This window comes from Caretta caretta, chromosome 1, assembly GCF_965140235.1.
Source record: "Caretta caretta isolate rCarCar2 chromosome 1, rCarCar1.hap1, whole genome shotgun sequence".
Lineage (NCBI taxonomy): Eukaryota > Metazoa > Chordata > Testudines > Cheloniidae > Caretta > Caretta caretta.
The window spans coordinates 80,863,249-80,880,093 of record NC_134206.1 but is presented as its reverse complement, the minus strand read 5'-3'; the positions used below and the strand labels follow the sequence as shown (position 1 = coordinate 80,880,093).

The 16,845-nt window shown below is 40.8% G+C and overlaps 1 long non-coding RNA gene across 2 annotated transcripts in view; it reads right to left on the bottom strand.

Annotated features, from left to right (window-relative positions):
* LOC142069679 (uncharacterized) overlaps window positions 1-16,845 on the bottom strand; it is a 129,343-nt gene that overhangs the window by 26,480 nt on the left and 86,018 nt on the right. For both annotated transcript variants that reach the window (XR_012665632.1, XR_012665638.1), the window contains exon 2: window positions 1,163-1,236. This is a non-coding gene — a long non-coding RNA (uncharacterized LOC142069679). The remainder of the gene's footprint in view (window positions 1-1,162; window positions 1,237-16,845) is intronic.

The following is a 16,845-nucleotide window of genomic DNA, read 5'->3' as shown; positions in this document are numbered from 1 at the left end:
TTGTTATGCAGGTATGAAATAATGATTGACAAGAGCATAGTATTAGCTAAATCCAATGGTTATGGAATTAACATAGAAAATGAAAATATCCTCTAAAATAGGATAATAAAGTAGTTTAAACTGAGATTATGCACAATCTGCATGAAAGGCCTGCTTCAGGAAATGTCAGAATGAAAATGTTATTTGATTCAGTTAGATTTTTATTATTATTCCTAAATGAAAAAATAGAGATCTAGGTTGCCATAGCAACAAAACACTATATTTTATTTCTGTGTAAATCATCTGCAAATATAGTACTCTGACATGAAATCAAAACCAAAGCCCAGGAGAACAACATTAATTTAATGCATTTATAATACAAAAGGAATATTTTCTGACCAATAGGTTTTGTTTTCAGATTTTAAAACTGCTGAAAAGAATATTTAATGCTAATATTGATTTCAAAGGAAGTCTGCTTTACTTAGACCAAACAACCCAGAGTTCAAAATGTCTCGAAGGGCCAAATTTTCAATTAATTGGCTAATTGTTCATGTGGAATTTTGCCCACGTGCTAATTTGCATATACAATTCAATGCACACTGCCATTTAATCAGACAAATTAAAGTGTTCACAGGGGTGTGTGCAAAACAGCACGTGAAAAATTTGATACTGCATATTGAAAACACAGTCTTTAGAGACATTTTGAACTCTGGGTTGCACTAGGTGAAAGCAGCCTTTTCTTGGAAATCATTATCTTGTAAGAGATTCTGCCACCCTTACTTGCTAAATTCCAAAGTCAATTAAATGAAAGGGACTGCTTGCAGAATAATGTATTTCTGAAAGACCCGGATCCTACAAAGACTTATATACGTACTTAACTTTACATATATGAATAGTCTCATGGACTTCAGTGTCACTTCTCAAGTGTGTAAAATTAATCACGTGTGAAAATTTTTACAGATCAGGCCTGACATAAGTGTAGCCTTACAATTTTTAGATAATGAACTGCATACACAGTTATCAAATCAGCATTCCATTTGAATTGATGTCAAATTGAATTGATGTCAGAAGAACATTAGGTTTTGATGGCTAAACAAAACGTTTCATCTGTAAAGAGCAGACTTCTTCCAACAGTTATAACACTATTAAAGCAAAATTATTAAATTTCTCTTATATTGCTTACCTCTAGTAAGGTGAGGATCTCCATCTTTACTGCCTGTATCACAATTTACATCATTTTTTAGCAAGCTGGTGGCCCTAAACAAGAGATAAAGAAAGGGTCATTTTAACTGAAAACTCTGTGTTGGAACTGCTCTCATTGAAGTCTATGGAAGTTTTCCAGGCTTAAACTGGACTTAAGTGATGCACTTCACCAGATAAGAAGTGCTTCTCATTTTCAGGTGCCAGTACCTGCAATAAGGTCTTTTTTTGGCTCGTCTTTTTTTCCCCTAGTGATTTAATAATGATAGAACATCATAATGGTCCCTTCTGACCTTAGTATCTATGAATCTATGTGTTGCCATGTAAGCAGTTGTTGCTTCACTAGAATCAGGGAACAGCAAAAAGAGAAGCTCTCTCTCAAGCTTACTGGGGAAATCCCTTATCCATCTTGAATAAAGGAGGTATTTGAACCAGGGTCTCCCACATGAGTGCCCTAACCAGTGGTCTCAGGAGGCCTACTCCCCAGTCCCCATTCTACATGGAGTTAGGTGTGTGCCACCACATTTCTTGCAAGAAACGGCTTAGGCACCTAAGATGTTGTGAGGCATCTCACTACCACCTGCTCTTAGCATGAGGGAGTCTTGTCTGTGCCTGACAGGGGTCAGCTCCATCACAGGCAGCAAAAATACTTCCATCTCAGACTACGCAGGATCTGCTTTCTGTCATGCAGCTTAGAAGAAGGCAAACGCCAACCCCCAAGTTCTTTGACCTTCCCCCTGGAATGTCCAGCCCTTATTCCACTGGACACTCAGAGAATTCACAGATTCACTACTCCCAAAGGAACAGTACACAATAGCTTACCAGTTTCACCTCAGGACGCAGCTCTGCTTAACACACAACACTTGGATTTATTTATAGAGAAAGTAAGTATAAGTTTATTTAACAAAGAATGGAGAGTCAAATAATAGCTTAAGAAGAATTAATGGAAACAAAGGTTACATATAAAATAAAATCATAACATGCATTCCAGAGCCTAAACATAACTAACAAAATGCCCTTGGTCTAAAACTGCCGACCCAACGTCCTTCTCACGTTTTCAACCAGCATGGCTGAGATCCTTCTTTCATGAGACCAAGTCCAGTGGTAGCTTATAGACCCCAGATGAAGGATGCCAGGGCATCTCTCTGCACCCCTAGATATATTAGACCAGTCCTTTGTTCTTCACCTGTAAAGAGTGTTCGCTCCCCAAGGTTCACTTCCTCCTGTTAATTTCTTCTCTTGAAGTCCCCACAATTTCTTCATTAGCATTTGACTCAGTATGTAAATCGACTCACAATACACAATGGTCAGATTGAGAGATAAGCGTCTCCCACCTCCTGTCTGATGGAAGCTGTCTTAAGGCACACTACCTGTGGGTCACCTACCTTTAACTACAGGCCCTTAATAACATAGTTTCCAATATACATCCATATCTCCCTATATATTATCCCACATATATTTTGCAAAGATTATGATGCTCAATGTGATACAGGCTTTCAGTAGAATCCTTACATGACACTTTTGTGTAAACTACTATGTAAATTCCAGATTCAGAAGATCCCTGTAATCTTGATTCACCCCAGTCCCTTTGGCTACTTAGCAGCAAGAGGTCCTTGGGTCACAGACATCTCCCCTCAGGAGAGGGCTTCTGGCTCTGTATCAGAAGTGGAAATTAGCATGCTGGCTTTTGTGGATCCCATTCTTAGGCACCTATCTCTCCCCAGGCATTGTAGAGGGAGCCTAAGTGCCTAACTTAGGGTTTGTGGATTCCACTAGATGGCAGGGTGCCCATGAGTTAGGCATTACAATACTTAAGTCCCTCTGTGGACCAGGCTTGGGCTTGTTTGAAAATTGTGAATCTAGCACTTATGAAAGTCTGAGAAGAACAGCAATTGGAATGATAACTGCACAGATGAGTTATACTCTACAGGATAAAATCCAGCACTCATTTTAAATGTCTTGATACTTCCTTGTGGTTTTGCCACTAATAATGCACCCATGCCAAACATATACTTGTTACTGTTTGTCACAGCACAGCACCATGTATTCTATATATGCATGAACATATGTCTTTATAATACACACACATTCTTTATAGATATGCACAGATTTCATATAAATAGATATGAGTAAAAGTAGAGAGAGAGAGACAGATTTTGAAACCACAGCAGGAGATGCCAGAAGGTTGACCAAAGGGACGTGTCAATAACTGATACAAGACTTGGGATAAATCAAGGATATGGCATGTCAAACATAGATCAAGATAACTGAAACCAGTGGGAGCCATGGGAACTCAGCATTTTTGAAAATCAGGCTTAAGATTCTCAAATTCAGCACCCAAAAATAGAGGTATTCACAGCCAGTGAATACCATTGAGAACATTCCTTCCCCAAATCAGACTAGTCGGGACTTAAAATTGCTGCTTTAGCATCATGGGATTTGTATTGAATAAGATTGCTTTTTATTCTTCTAAGCTCTCATCTATAACTTGCACTGCACATCACTCACCACTGTCTGAAGCTGCTGCAGTATCAGCATCTTGTAGATGAAAATGAGAAGAAATTAAAGGAAATTATAAGATTTTTTGTCTTAATTGTATTATTGACTTCTTTCTAATACATTCTCCCTTCCCAACATACTTGAAATAAATCAGAAAGCCACAGAATCTTGACAAGGCTTGGTGCCACAGACGCTCCAAGTGAAGAAGCCAGAGAGACTCCAGGTATGGAACAGCTGCAGAATTATCTTTTGGGCAAGTGAGAATTCAGGCCTTTGTGTATGTGCAGTACCTAACACAACCTGTCTTGACTGAGACTTCTAGGTGTGACTGTTGTAGACATTTTAAATAAGTAAATAAGACAATATCAACAACAATAATCATGGTGGTACTGCAGAAATAGCAAGTTTCTATAGAGGAAAAAATGGTACCTGCTTTCAAAGCACCAGCCAACAATACAAGAATCCCCAGGCTACTATTAAATTCCTTAAAAGTACAGTTGCAATTGTCCATTAAACTAACATAAACCTCAGATAAAGTGTAAATTTTCTAAGGACAACAAATCCTGGGGCAAAACTAAACATAACCTAAGTATTCATTATATGTTATAGAGAGACAAGATGGGTGAAGTAATATTTTTTATTGGACCAATTTCTGTTAGTGTAAGAAACAAGCTTTTGAAGTACACAGAGCTCTTCAGGTCAGATATGTTACAGGGAATTTGTTCCTACAGCTACAGATAATCTAAGTATCCTGTAGTGCCAATCTCAGATAAGAGCATTGTTCACCAGAGTTCTCAATCCTCTGCAATTCTATTTTAAACCTGTGTTACCACTAGTTGTAAAGTCTTTCACTGAAGTATTACTGTAACTGAGACCATTAAAGGAAGAAACTGATCATTTGCTAGTTCATTCTGGAAAAAAGGATGTTTATTTAGTACAAAGTTGGGATTTAGAAGGATCATAACAGATGGAGCTGGGAGGGAAAAGTCAGAAATGTTTTCAGATATTCTAATATGGGGCCAGGAGGAACAAGCAAATCCTTATATATATATATATAAATAAACACCCAGTCTTTGTCTAGTGAAGAATATTTAACCAAATTTGAGCTTCTGATGTGAGCAAGGAATTATTATTTATATAGTGCAAATCTATGCCAGGGATTTTGCATACAAATATGTAAACAAGCTCTTTGCCTCAAAGAGGGTAATAATCTAAAGAGACAGATAAAGGGGGATGAGATATGCTGGGGGAAAGCTCCCACAGACTGAAGGGATAAAGTTACGCCTGTGTTTTGTTTGTTCCACAACTTTTGTTTAGAATAGATTTTTAGTTTAGATTTTCCAACATCTATTTTTGCTTCATTGTGAGAATGACTCGTGCATAAGTCTTCTGAAGGAATTGTATTTTGAAGAGGGCTTTGCAAGAGGAAAGGATAGAGGTGTGAGGGAAAGGATCAAGGAGAAGGACGTCTGGGTTTTAAGCTTTGAGAATGGACAAGTACAAGTGCTTCCAAACCATTTTAATTTTGAAATAAGTTTTATCTGACTGACCTAGTCAACACTGTGTCTGTGTGTCCATTCATTTTGGTTGAGGTTTGCTCTGGATCTCTAATGAAATGTGGGCTGTGCTCATTTTATATATGTTACAATACAGACGACAAGTAAAGCACGAGTCCATCATCAGTGGAGCATTTATCCACTATAAATGTGTCCATGTTACAATTCCAACAGAAAAAAGAAATTTGACATCTCCAGTATAAAAATAAAATTAAAATATAGTACTAAATGTGCTCAATGATTAAAACCCATTTCTCAGGCAGATTAATGAGGGCAGTGTTGAGAGGCATAGACTGACTTTTTGCATATTGATGCTGATCATCACCATCCCAAAACCATACTCTTTAAGGGCTTGATCCTACAAATGCTGAAGTAGATGAATAGCTTTTCTCACGTGAATAGTCTTGATATCAGTGGGAGTACTCATGTCAATAAAACTATTCAGATTGCACTTGATAAACTATGTAGCTTAAGAACCTCAATATAAGTGTTCAAGAGATATTTTTTCACAGATTTCAAGGCCCATAGGGACCACTGTGATCACCTAGTCTGATCAGAATAATTCAGGAGTAGAGTTGGGTGGGAATTTTCTAATGAAATGTTTTTTCATTGGAAAATACTGATTCATCAAAACCAAAATTGTTTGTTTGAAAAGGTTAGTTTCAACAAATCTTCTGACCAAAAAAAAAAAAAAGGAGGAGGAGGAGGAAGAAATAAAGGCTTTTAAATTGTCAAAATGGGTGGTTTGACATTCTTAATGAAAAGTTTGGAGGTGTAGTTCAAAATGACTTTTCTTTTAAAATTTTAGTTAATTTATACTTAAAAAAGGTAATTTTTAAAGGTAAACAAGAGAAGGTGGAGGAGGAAAGACTAAAGGGTGACCAGGACAACCAGAGCCACCATGGGGAGGCTCCTGCTGTCCCTGTGGTGCATGGGGAAGGAAGCAAGTAGCGTGCCAATTATACTGGCATGGTACCAAAATAAAGGCACTGGAGGAGAGTGTTGGAGAGCAGGACAAGCTTTGGCTATCACCACACAGGGAATTGTAACTGATCTCCTTGATGGCCAGGTCCACGCAGCCCTTATGAAAGTGGTGGGACCCTACATCTCCCTAGAACCCCTCCATGGGCATGGGGAAACAGAGAATCAATGAGAGTCCAAAGACCAGTTTGGACAGGTCACAGTATACTCTTTAACCTTCTGGTACCTCTGGCCATCCCTCATTTACAGCGAGCCAGGATGGTAACCTCCCTGCCAGTATGGAGGAGGGGTCATGTTATTAAGATAGAAGGCGTTGCATATTCTGAGGTCGCTGGGAGAGCATTGTATCCTAGTGAATGTTGCACCCACTTTGATAAGGAAATTCTGTGTACATGCCCATATAACAGTCTGACGAATCTGTCTAGGTTTGAAGTGGCCATCACTGAGAAACTGGTGCACATGGAGCTGGTCCAGATGAATGGTACCTACTGGTGTGTGACTGCCCAAAACCACTCCATCAAACTAAATGGAAAGCCCTGTCCCTCGAGGCATCCATCCGTGTGCATGATGGTCCCCCGAAGGGCAACCCTGACTGTTGACGGGAGGTGGCTCCACCGTACCCCACCAATGATGGGTAACCTAACATGGGATCTGGAATGGCACTATGGCAGTAAGTATCAAGTCCCTTATTTTCAACCTCCTTCCCAACCTGTCAATCCGTGTTCATGCACAAGTATGCTAAGGAGTCCAGCAGAGACCTAAAACAGCCATGTTTCACACCTTGCAAATCTCCCAGGGGGAGCTAAATGCCACATAAAATACAGATGGCTACAAGTTACTAGTGTGAGACAATGGGGACCTGATTTACCACTATGTAACTCTCCTTCTTTGCCGGTGTAACTCTATTAATTTCAAAGGAGATACACTGGCATAAACTGGTGTAAATTGCATGGTGACTCAAGCCCTAAATAGTGAGTTAATGTACAAATGTAATGTAAGGGTCACACGGTCCCTAAATACATGCATGCAACCATCACTGCTATTAAATAGGATGTGTACTCACAGATTATTATTTGTGAATGTGCTGCACAATGTGCGAGGTGAATGTCCCAGAAAGGTTGTTCTCTGCTTCAAGGAGATCACAATCTGAGGACAGAAGTTAGGGGGAATGGTACAACAAACAAGGACATTAGTACAAGCCAGCTACACTCACTGCAGGCAGCACAGTAGAAGTGGGCCTTCAAGAGGGATCTAAACTTAAACATGGTAGGGGCCTTGCAGAGGTTGTCAGGGCAACTGTGACATGCAGAGGGCTCTGTGAGGATGAAGGCATAGAGGTGATTGTGCGAGAAGCTGGCAAATTGGTGGATGAGGCTAGGAGAACTGGCAGAGCTGAGGAGATGGGGTGGCCGTGAATCTGGCCAAAGGAGGGTAACTAGGGAGGGGGAGAGTTATGTAGCGCTTTGAAGGTGGTGACAAGAAGCTTATCTCCAATGTGACAGCAGATAGGGGCCAGTGAAGAGCTGCAAAGAGAGAAGGGACACGATCAAATGGATGGGTGAACAAGATGACTTTGTCAGCAGAACTGTACATTGCCTGAAGTAGGGGGATGATGAGTGTGTGTTTTGAAGGCCGGAGGGTAGGTCATAGCAGTAGTCAAGGTGGGGACCTCATTGAAAGATTTGGCTGTGGGGGATGGAAATAAAAGACGACATGTTGAAGAAGTTGAGGAAAAAGAAGCAGCAGGATTTCAATGTGGTCTGGATGTATGGAAAGAGTGGTCAAAAACATGCTCAAGTTGCATGGCAGAGTGATGGAGAGGCCTGTGTCCAAGGTGTGCCCCTTTACCTGCAGTCTCTGGTCACAGGCAATGCACATTTACACAGAGTTGTTGGTAAGCATATTTCCACCCAAGCGACATTCCCCAGTTGTTCCAAGCCAATATAAACGTGTCAGTTTAACATTTAATATTTTTGTGTCAATCAGTGTAGAGGATGATCTGGCAGACTCAGATTCTCTGGCTCATCATGCTCTTGATTCAGGGTAAAAGAGCAACAAGGAAGAGATTAATTGACATTAGTTTTCAGATTTGCAACCTGATGACTCTGCCTTCTAGGTACCAGGCTGAATGGCACAGTATATGTATTAAATGGATAGATGGATGCATGCAATCATCAAATCCACAATAGCTCTTAGGCCTGGTCTACACTAAAAAGGTAGGCTGAACCAGCTACATTGCTCAAGTATGTGAAAATTTCACACCCCTGAATGGTGTAGTTAAGACAACCTAACCCACAGTGTAGACAGCACTGGGTCAATGGAGGAATTCTTCCATTGACCTAACTACCACCTCTCAGGGAGGTGGATCTACCCGAGAACGCCTCCCGTCGGCGTAGGTAGTGTCTACACAGAAGTGTTACGGCAGCGCAGCTGTGCTGCTGGACCATTTCAAGTGTAGACAAGCCCTTAAATTACAGTGGCACTCTCTGCAGGAGTGAATGTAACTAAGTTACTTAAAGGAAAAAAGAGACATTTAATGCCTTGAATTGTCTTCCTCATTCAGACTTCAGTGGGGACATTGCAGTGACTCAGACTCCAGCATCCCTGTGTGTTTGAAATCTAAAAAAACATTTTGAAATTATTGAACTGAAACATTTCAATTGACCAGATCCAATTTTTTTTCCAGATTTTCAGTGTCACAGTTTCAAGGTTAACTACACCTTTGACCCCCCAGTCTTCCCTGAGAGCATCCTGCAGAAAAATATAAATAGCTGCAATAAAAACAGCATTATTTTATGGACTTAACATTTGTTTTAGTTCTGTTTTGAAGATAGTGTTCACATTATTTCATTTTAAAACAGGACAACATGATCTTATCCTGTGGTAGAGCATGTCTTGAAACTGTTTTTAAGATTTATTTAACAACTTTGTAGTGCTGCGAATGTACAAAGTGCTCTAAAGCGGAGAATAAGGTGGAGAGAACCACTGACCAGAGGTTTTGGAAAGTAGCTTTGCACCTAACTAACATATGATATTATGATCTAACTGTCTATTTGGTAGGGATACTGTAGTGTGAATAGCAAATACATCAGACCAGATCCTAGCTGACGTAAATTTGTGAGCCTCCACTGAAGTCAATGGAGCTATGCCGATTTATACCAGCTGGTGATTTGGCCCATAGGGCTCAGTTACTCCTTTAACATGGCAGAGGTGTGCTAGAGATTTGAGATGAGGTGTTCCATTCCAGCCATGAATACCTAAAGCCATTATGATTTTGTAAGGCATAACGTGTCTACTGGGTGCTAGGAAGAGCACACTGGACTGAAGGATCTCTTTGACAGGTGTAGTTGGTGCTTCCCAACAGGGATCTCAGCTCTCACACCACTACACTGCAGAGCTGGCTGGACTTGAGGCTCCTCTTGTATCAGCCATCCAAATAAGGGCTGTCCCCTGCCTAATGCGGTGGGAGTAGGACTCACTGCATTCTCTGCCTCATAGTTCTCTTCCCTCCCTGTGCACTTGCACTGGAATGGGCATAGACTTTGTAAGTAGACTTCTGCAAGCGTTCCTGTGGGTATTTAATATTGTTTGCATTGCCTGTAATAATTCAACCATGTACATTGCTACAGCAGAATCTATTCAATATCTATTGCATTTTTCTGGATTAATGAGATTGAAATGAATATTGTTCTGTAACTTCTATTTGTTTGTACCATATATCGTATGTTAATAGCAAACCCAAAAGAAATTGCAAGGGCTATTGTGCCCCAGATGCAATGTAAAAATGCTGAGTCAATGAAAAATTAGAGAGAAAACAAGCCAATATATAATTAAAACTAAAAGTTTTACTTTATTTCAGCAGATGACAGCATAGTCAGGCTGACATTTCAACCCCAAAAGTGTGGGGAGGTGCAGTTTCTATGGTCTCACTGCAGGCTAATTTGCACTTCTTAAAAGAAATTAATATTCTGATCCTGTTTGCGCTTTGTTTTCTTTGATTTAGGCTGTGCAGCTTCTCTTCTTTGAACAGTTAAAATACTGCAGATTCTTCCTTCTCTTCATTGTCTCAGCAAATTTCAGAAGGTTTCATATTAAAGTCACTGCCTTAGGGTCATCATATTGCTCATCCCAAAGGAAGTATAGTGCATGTCATCAACTAAAAATCTGATTGAACATGATGAAGCAGAAATCATTGTCCTTGTGAGTTGAAGAGAGGCATTTTTCACAAACAAGCCTACTTTATCGTTATGGCTAAGAATTCAAATTGTAATTTACAATCTCCTTTATTTGTAGAGTACTTATTCTGATACTCACTGAGTAGAATTCAAAAGGAATAAAGTTCTACAACTTTGTCCAACTCTAGTGCTTTTTAAAACAAAATCACCAAACTCTGTGTGGGCTAACTCGTTTAAAATCTCAGATTATATTTACCATAAGTAAAACTGTGCTTTTTTTGCACAACAAAAGTTGGTGTGAATGCTTAGATTTCTTCTCACCTCTAACTCTAAATTTTGATGCTTTTTCCCCCCATTTGATGTTTGTGTAAAACATATGCTTTTATTCCTCCAGAAGTTATATACTTGATGCAGGAACTACTGGGTGAAAATCTATGGCTTGTGTTATGTAGGAGGTCAGACTAGATGACTATAATGATCCCTGCTGGCCTTAAATGTATGAATCACTTACTTACAGGGTACAGGAAATGCTCTGGATAAAATAAGAACCAACTCAAAGGTTTAAGTAAAATTCAAGCCAAACTCAAACTGAAGTCTGACAATTTGTTTTTATTTTCATAGTCTCTGCATTTCCTTATTCCAGCAAGAATCAAAACCAAAGTTGTGAGTCAGTTATGAGAAATATTGTTCTATTCTCACTATTTGCAGCACAAATGAAAGCAGGAGGTACCAGAAACCTCACAAGAAAGCTCGTTCTTATGAGATTTCCAGCCCAGTTGGCTTCAGATAGGCATCTGAGCTTGTGTGTGCTTATCCTGAGTGAAAAGCCAAACAATCTCCTGATACTTTGAGGTTTGGACATCACTAGTTTGGCTCAGACCATTATCATTACTTAAGGCATAGGATTTTGCAGATGAACTGTGGTTACGTTTGTTAAAACTATGATGGCCAGCTCAGTTTCCATCTCCCTGTTTGGATGTGTTTATTTCTTATCACTTCCTCTTTCTCCTTTGGAAATATACACTATAAAGGGAGTATACTGTGCAGTAGATTATCCTCTTGTTAAATTTATGAGAATTGTTTTCAGCCCTTGTGAAATTGAAAATTCTGTCTCAACTGCGGCTTCCCACATCTAACATAATCAGAGATGTGCTGTTTTAATGATCTGTTGGTATTCTAAAAATGAGAACAATGACCTTTGTGATAATTAGTTGGTACAGAGAGCCTACTGAGATGGAAAGTGTAGAATTTAATGAGAGATTAGATTATATATTCTACTCATAACAGAGGTGGTAATGTCTAATGTTAATTATGGAACAAATAAACACTGCTACTATAATTCCTAAAACTTCTTAACTCCTTCATTCTAATTGGGATATTCATATGTTTCTGTTCTATTTAATTGTTTTCCAGAGGAACAGAATGTTAGCAAATGTCCAATGCCATATGCACATGATATCATGTGATCTCATTTATCAATGATTCACTTGCATGCTATTTTTTTTATTGAGGTTTGTCTTCTCTCCTTGTCTAATTATTTCATTTTCCAAAATAAAGGAGTCTTGCAAATTGTCAACTTTTTATTTTTAGAAACCATAAAGGGTTAAAGCATTTTCCTACTGATAGTGAAAAAAAATTTCATAAATATTCAAATTGTACCTTTTCAGTATGCAAATAGTGCCTTTTCAGATCCTGTAGCAGTGTATCTAAATCAACCCTAACAATAAAAATCTCATTACATTTTAAAATAAGCACATTTTTCATATACTTCTTTAGTCTCAACACCTCACAACCCCTGTCTTTGAATGATAATTTCCTGACTCCAGCTACTGTTCTAGTCCATGCTACTGCTGTCTTAAGCCTCTGTTGTGGTGATTACTGGCCCCTGTAGGGGTCAATCTTCAACATATAACAGACATTTTACTCAGCCAAGGTAGTTGACTTAAGTCCTGATTATACAACTGGCTTGATACAGGGATATTCTTGCACCTGTATGGAGCCCCATTGACTTCAGTGCATTTCCAGATGGCCATAGGAGTTCACTTACGTGGACCCAGTTGCAGACCAAGCCTATATGGAGCAGCTGTCTGCAGAACAAGCAAGATTTTCCTTAAATGTAGGGATGAAAGGTAAAATTCACCTCTGTGCAGGGGACCCTATGTACCACTTAAATCCTACATAAGATGCCCATAGATCTTTTCTGGGCCTTTATGCACGAGCGTGTGCGCCAGACATCAGGGTGGGGTGGGGGAAAGAAGAGGGCACCAGGACATCAGAGCACAAGCTGCTGAGGAGAGTAGGGAGCACAGGACACCAGGCACTAGTTGCTGACGTCCAAGACAGGGTAACTTATGTAAAAGGACATATATATGTCCCCCTGGGCCTCCAAGGGCTACAACCTTACAGGTATGCCATGACTCCCCCTTGGCAGGACATTTCAGTTGCTTTAAAAGTCAGCACCTTGTCTTGTGTTTTCTAGTGGCCAAGCATATGGGCCACAGTGAAAGCCTATGTGGCCTCTTGCAATGTATGTGCCTGCTCCATAGCAGTACACAATAAACCTCTGGCTCTTGGACAGTCATTGCCTTAGACTCTGTAGTAGAACTATGCAAGTCCAATGTGTCCATGACCACCATGACAGTTGTGGACCAAGTCACAAAGGTGGCACACTTCATTCCATGCACTGGCTTACCCTTCTCCCAGGAAACTGCCCAGCTATGGATGGACCAAGCTGTCTTCCTCCATAGCCTCCCAGGTCCCAATGTCTCTGACCGTGGTGTACAATTTGTCTCCCACTTCTGATGGGACGCTCTCTGGGTTTTGGGCATCTGTCATAAATATAAAGGGACCTCGCTGGCACCTGACCAAAATGACCAATGAGGAGACAAGATACTTTCAAAGCTGGAGGGGGGGAACAAAGGGTTCTCTCTGTCTGTGTGTTGCTTTTGCCAGGACCAGAGCAGGAATGCAGGTCAGAACCCCTGTAAAGGGTTAATAAGCAATCTAGCTAGATATGCGTTAGATTCTGTTTCGTTTAAATGGCTGATAAAATAAGTGGTCCTGAATGGAATGTATATTCCTGTTTTTGTGTCTTTTTGTAACTTAAGGTTTAGCCTAGAGGGATTCTCTATGTTTTGAATCTGATTACCCTGTAAGGTATTTACCATCCTGATTTTACAGAGGTGATTCTTTTACTTTTCTTTAATTAAAATTCTTCTTTTAAGAACCTGATTGCTTTTTCATTGTTCTTAAGATCCAAGTGTTTGGGTCTGTGTTCACCTATGCAAATTGGTGAGGATTTTATCAAGCCTTCCCCAGGAAAGGGGGCATAGGGCTTGGGGGGGATTTTTGGGGGAAAGACGTTTCCAAGTGGGCTCTTTCCTGGTTATATTTGTTAGATGCTTGGTGGTGGCAGCAATAAAGTCCAGGGACAAAAGGAAAAATAGTTTGTACCTTGGGGAAGTTTTAACCTAAGCTGGTAAAAATAAGCTTATGGGGTTTTTCATGCAGGTCCCCACCTCTGTACCCTAGAGTTCAGAGTGGGGAAGGAACCTTGACAGCATCTGATCCTGCCTCTCTTCCACCTATCACTCTCAGACTAACAGTCAAGCACAGAGACCCATCCAGATACTGGAACAGTACCTTTGATGTTATATCGACTTCCACCAGAATGCCTGGTCCTTGCTGCTGTCCCAGACAGAGTACAATAAGGCAGAACACACATCTACGGAGCAAAGCCCCTTTTTTTCAAACTATGGGTTTCACCTCCTGGCTCTACCCAGAGCTACTTTCAACTTCCCACAATCCAGCAGCCCTGGACTGGATACAAGAGCAATGCCCCTCTTCTTTCTTCCCATTGCTCATGAAGATGATTGTCAATATGAAAGACCAGGTCTAAGAAGGCTGTCAAGGCTGAATCCTCACTCTGGCACTTCGAGTGCAGAAGGTGGAGGCCCACAAGGATTTTAAAAATTAATACCTGCCACTCCAGGTTTGTATTACACTTCCAAGCTTACAGCTTTTCTCTGACCTTGGTTTGGTAAATGCTGCCACCACCCAAATGCAAAACAAAACAAAACAAAACAAAACACACCCTTTGAACCCAGGAAGGAGCACTTGGGATACCCTGTGGGGTATCTCAATTCCTTTCACCTCCATCCGGGGAAGAGCTGAGAAAGAAAACAAAGGAAATTAGCTGTGGCTACCAGCTAATCAAGCAACATTCACAAACCTCTTAGGACACCAAAAATCCAACCCTGTTCTTAAAAAAGGTAAATTTTATTAGAAACAAAAAGGAAGAAAATACATCTGGAACTTAGAGTTTGGCTAGATTTTAAAAGAGCAATTCCAAAAATCAAGAATAGCTTTCTTGGGGTCCAGTTAAAAGTTACAAGCAAACAAAAGCACCTGGGAGCACAGAGGAGATCCACAAGCCAAAATAAAGAAATAAACCTGATCACATCAATTTAAACATTCCCTGTCCAATGATTTCTTCTAGGTATGGAAGATGAATTTTCATACCTGGTTCAAGCCTTACACAGCATTCCTGCTTATAGCATTGCTGCTCCCTGTGTCCTTCTCCAGAGAACAACAGACAAAGGGGAAGTTTTTTCCCCATTTTAAAAAGTTTTAGCCTTCCCACTGGTTCTTTTGGTCTTTTTCCTTTACCTGGGGCAAGCAGAGAACAGCCACCAAGAGAGACTTTATAGCTAACTGGCTGTTCATAAAAGGGAGCTAACCCTCCCCCAGCACATTTCATTTATCACAAAGGCTTTCAGACCCATTGGGGCCTCTACTCAGGCCAGTTAGTCCTTAGCCTCATCGCAACAGATACTCCAAACCCAAGATGTCCTAAAAATTCACCTGGAAGGGGCCAAGAAGAGCTACAAACAATATGCGGATGTCCAACGACAGAAGTCAGCAGTGTGCCCTTGTTGCCAAGAAGGCCAATGGCATTTTGGGATGTATAAGTAGGGGCATAGCGAGCAGATCGAGGGATGTGATCGTTCCCCTCTATTCGACATTGGTGAGGCCTCATCTGGAGTACTGTGTCCAGTTTTGGGCCCCACACTACAAGGAGGATGTGGAAAAATTGGAGAGAGTCCAGCGAAGGGCAACAAAAATGATTAGGGGACTGGAACACATGAGTTATGAGGAGAGGCTGAGGGAGCTGGGATTGTTTAGCCTGCAGAAGAGAAGAATGAGGGGGGATTTGATAGCTGCTTTCAACTACCTGAAAGGGGGTTCCAAAGAGGATGGCTCTAGACGGTTCTCAATGGTAGCAGATGACAGAACGAGGAGTAATGGTTTCAAGTTGCAGTGGGGGAGGTTTAGATTGGATATTAGGAAAAACTTTTTCACTAAGAGGGTGGTGAAACACTGGAATGCGTTACCTAGGGAGGTGGTAGAATCTCCTTCCTTAGAGGTTTCTAAGGTCAGGCTTGACAAAGCCCTGGCTGGGATGATTTAACTGGGAATTGGTCCTGCTTCGAGCGGGGGGTTGGACTAGATGACCTTCAGGGGTCCCTTCCAACCCTGATATTCTATGATTCTATGATTCTATGAATTGCTGAGTGACTGTGAAGAGCAAGAGTGAAAAAGATGATTCTAGCATTTGCTCAGCTACCTTCCCACAAGGAAAATCTTCACCCAGAGCCCTGTATGCCCTAATGAAAAAGTCCTTGATACTCCTGTATTGCTATTGACCTCCACACCAGAGGTAGGAAGTGACAACCCACCCCACAGGGAGTTGGCATAGCAATGGGCTAGAGGCAGGGGTGCCAGAACAGGGGGAGCCTGGGGGCCATGGCCCCATCACTTTTTACCAGCTGTAAAAGTGAGCGATGGGAGGGAGGGGACGGAGAGGAGTGAGCAGGGGGCAGGGTCTTGGGGGGGAAGGGCAGCGCGAAGGCAGGGCTTCTGTGGAATGGGCGGTGTGACGGCAGGAGTTTGGGGTGAACAGACTGCACAGGGGTGGCACCTCAGGGGGAAGGTGTGACATGGGAGAAAGGGGCCACACTTCTCTCCCTTCTGTGTTTCTCTGTTTTGTCTAAAACAGGAAAGTGACTGTGGTTCCCTATTCAGAATTGAACAATGGAACTAACCCATTCTTTGCCACTAAAAAGGACTATTTGACTCATTAAGGCACTTCAACAAATGTTTGCTACCTCCAAAAAAGGGACTCTGATAAGTTTTGATTCATTATTTTCTATAATGAATCCATTTCAGTTTCAATGCTCTTTAACTTGTTTTTATTCTATTTTTTGGTGTGTTTCAATCAATATAATTCTAAGCATTGGCATGAATTTTATATTGTGTTTGCCATGGTACTAAGCAAATTCAGGTCACTTTATACCTAACTCTGAATCTTGTTTAACACTGTTTAATGGTGGATTGTGTTATTGGGTTGTGCTAACACCTGTAGCTCAAATATTCCATGTAAATTAATACAACAT